This window comes from Cornus florida, unplaced genomic scaffold (assembly GCF_030987335.1).
Source record: "Cornus florida cultivar Cherokee Brave unplaced genomic scaffold, ASM3098733v1 CherokeeBrave_3.0.0_Hap2_Chr04, whole genome shotgun sequence".
In the NCBI taxonomy this organism is placed as follows: Eukaryota; Viridiplantae; Streptophyta; class Magnoliopsida; order Cornales; family Cornaceae; genus Cornus; species Cornus florida.
In genome coordinates this window covers 38,915,127-38,919,141 of record NW_026775574.1, presented here as the reverse complement: position 1 = coordinate 38,919,141, position 4,015 = coordinate 38,915,127, and positions in this window count along the sequence as shown.

The following is a 4,015-nucleotide window of genomic DNA, read 5'->3' as shown; positions in this document are numbered from 1 at the left end:
AAGAAATCTTATTGAAAGTTTCATAATGGTGGAGATCCATCCCTCCTATAATCTGCTGATGGGGAGGGGATCGATTCATAGGGTACAAGGAGTCCCATGGACCCTACATCAGGTGATGAGATGCATAAGTCCAGACGAGAGCAAGGTGATAGATATCTATGGAGATCAGGTCGCAGCAAAAGAGTGTTACTCGGTGACTCTGAAAGCTGCAGGGAAGGGAAAAGCTCTTGCCCGATCTGCTGATGAGCAATTGCAATTACAGAAGCCTCCCCTCAGCATGAATGGAGAGGAGGATCTTCCGGTGCTAACCGAGGAACCACTGGTTGAAGTTCAAATTGATTATTTAAGCCCAGATTAGACCACGAAGGTAGGTTCTGGGCTTTCCGAGGAAGAAAAACGTCAATTAGTTGATTTCCTCTCCCAAAACGCCAATGTATTCGCTTGGAGCCATCTCGACATGCCAGGGATCGACCCATCAGTCTCTTGCCATTCTCTTAATGTAGATTCGAACGTCAAACCAGTGAGGCAGAAGCAGAGAAGGTTTGCCTCGGAATGCAACCAGATCATTGCAGATGAAGTTAATCGATTGATGAAGGCTGGGTTCGTTAGAGAAGTACAGTACCCGGACTGGTTATCGAATGTGGTTGTAGTGCAAAAAAAGAATGGAAAATGGAGAGTTTCCATTGATTTCACTAATCTGAACAAAGCCTGCCCGAAGGATAGTTTTCCACTTCTAAAGATTGATTAAATGGTGGATGCAACAACCGAGTATGAGCGACTGACCCTTCTGGATGCCTATTCAGGCTATAATCAAATCCCAATGGACCCAGATGATGAGGAAAAGACATCTTTTGTCACCGAATAAAGGATCTATTGTTACAAGGTTATGCCGTTCGGACTGAAGAATGCCGGAGCCACGTACCAGAGGTTGGTTAGCAAGATTTTTAAAGATCAAATGGGCAAGATAGTAGAGGCTTACATTGATGACATGGTGCTCAAAAGCAAACAGAAGGATCATCACTTAAAACATTTACAGGAGGTGTTCAGCGTGCTGAGAAAGTATGGAATGAGGCTGAATCCGACTAAATACTCGTTCGGCATTGGATCCAGGTAATTCCTTGGCTACGTGGTCAACAAAAGAGGAATTAAGGTTAGCCCAGCTCAAGCGGAAGCGTTGCTAAAAAATGCTGAACCAAGAGCTATCAAAGAGATCCAAGCTCTCACCGGGCGCATAGCGACATTGAGTCATTTTATTTCTAAATTATCCGACCGATGCAAACTATTCTTCGATACAATCAGGGGTCATGGAAAACAATCCTGGGGGGATGAGCAAAGGCAAGCGCTGATCAAGCTAAAAGAATATATGCGGAACCCACCAATCCTGAACGCCCCAATGCCAAGCGAAAAGCTTTTCCTGTACCTCGGAGTTTCTAACATTGCGACCAGTGGTGTGCTAATACGATGTGCTGAGGGTAAGCAATTCCCAATTTTCTATGTCAGTAAAACATTGACCGAGCCAGAGAGAAGATATTCGAAGGCCAAACGAGTAATCCTATCTTTGGTAAATGACAAAAAGGAAGCTCAGGCATTACTTTAAGTCTCATCCTATAGTCGTTCTAACCACATTTCTTATAAGGGTGATCTTGTATAAGCCCGATCTGTCCGGACGAATAATGAAGTGGGCAATAGAGCTTAGTTCTTTCGACATAGCTTATGAACCCTGAACGGCTATTAAGGGGCAAGTTGTGGCTGATTTCTTACTAGAATGTGATGTAGATGAGCCGGATGAATGCCTTGAAGAATCTTCATGGAAGCTCTTCGTCGATGGCTCTTTAAATCAGATGGGGGCTGGCATCGGAATCAAGTTACAAACACCAGAAGGCACTACGCTGAGCCAAGTGATCAGGCTTGAGTTCAAAGCAACCAATAATAAAGCAGAGTATAAAGCGCTGCTAGCTGGTTTAAGGTTGGCCAAGGAGCTAAGGGTTAAAAGTTTAGTTGCCTTCAGTGATTCGTAGTTAATAATTCGGCAAGTGACTGGAGAGTATGGCATAAAGGATGAGACAATGAAGGCATACCGTTCTGCCATTATGAAATAAATTAGAAGCTTCGATCAGATTAGGTTTATTGAGTTGCTGAGGGAGCATAATGAAGATGAAGATCGGTTAGCTTGCAGTGTATCAAGTTCAAGTGAAACACTAGCAAAGGTAATTCCAATTGGGGTGCTATGCCAGCCATCTATCCTTGAGGAACCATCCAGTTCGGATCCCTGGCATGTGAACATTATACCATACGAACCGAGCTGGATAGATCTAATTATTACGTATATACGGGATGGTGTTTTGCCCGAATAGAGGGATGAGGCAAGAAGGATCAGATCAAATGCCGCAAAGTATGCCATAGTGCACAACTAACTTTACAGAAGGTCTTATTTAGGACCATACTTAAAATGTGTAACCCCTGCCGAAGCTCAGCAGATACTGCGGACTATCCATGAAGGGGTTTATGGCAATCATTCAGAGGGAAGGTCTTTAGCACATAAGGCGATGACACAGGGTTACTTTTGGCCGAACATGGCATGAGACGCAGAAGAATTTTTACGAAGGTGGGATAAGTGTCAACGGTTCGGACCACTGATCGACCAACCACCAGAAGATTTGCACGTAATAGCCAAACCATGGCCTTTCACGCAATGGGGGATGGATGTGGTTGGCCGATTATTGACCGCCAAATCGCAAAACAAGTACGTTCTGCTTGCAACAGACTTCTTTACCAAATGGGTGGAGGCAGAACCATACCCCAGTGTGACTCAGACTCATGTGAGACGCTTTATTTAGAATAATATCATTTGTCGATTTGGTGTGCCGAGGGCGATCGTCATGGATAATGGAACTAACCTTGATAGCAAGCAGGTGAGGGAGTTACTAAACGAATATGGAATTAATCAAAAGTTAGCAACAGTCAGCCACCCACAGACGAATGGTCAGGCTGAAATCACAAAAAGAACGATCTTTGCTTGTATAAAGAATAAGGTTGAAGAAGAGAAAGGGAAATGGTTGAATGAACTCCCAAACGTCCTGTGGGTATATAGAACGACTCCAAGATGACCGACCAGGCAAATCCCATTCACCATGGCATATGGTACTGAGGCAGTAATACCAGTAGAACACCAAGTTCCTACCATTCAGAGTTTAGCGTGGAATCAGGAGCAGAATGATCATATGCTGAAATTCAACCTCAACTTGCTTGAAGATAAGAGGAATGCTGCGGCGATAAGGCTCGCGTCATATCAACAAACGATCATGAACAGTCACAACAGAAAGGTGAGGCATAGGGGTTTTGCACCTGGTGATTTGGTTCTGAAAAGAAAAGTCGGTATTATTAAGAAAATGGTGTCACGATAGGAAGGTTCGTATAGAGTTGCAGAGGTTGTCGGAAGGGGGTTATATGTCTTAGAAACCATGACTGGAAGGCTGGTAAACAAACTTTGGAATGCCACTTCTTTAAAAAGGTATTATCAATGAAAATTGAGTTTCAGTTTAGCTAATGTCTACCTTCAGATGTATACTTGCAAGAGAGCAAAAATTTTGAAAAAAAAAAATTTTATAAAAAAAAAAAGGTATAGTCGTCCTTTAAGTAAGGTGACTCAGTATGAGCAAAGCCGAGTGGCAAGTGGCATTCTAGCCTAGCGCCAGGCACTTAAGCATAGTAAGTGGCAATTGACACCACGAGCCAAACGCCAAACACTTGCCAAAAATAGTAAAGAGTCAAGTGGCAAATGGCATTCTAGCCGAGCGCTAGGTACTTAAGCATAGTAAGTGGCAACTGGCACTACTAGCCGAACGCCAAACACTTGCTTAAAAAATAATAAAGAGCCAAGTGGCAAGTGGCATTCTAGCCGAGTGCTAGGCACTTAAGTATAGTAAGTGGCAACTGGTACCACGAGCCAAACGCCAAACACTTGCCAAAAATAGTAAAGAGCCAAGTGGCAAGTGGCATTCTAGCCGAGAGCCAG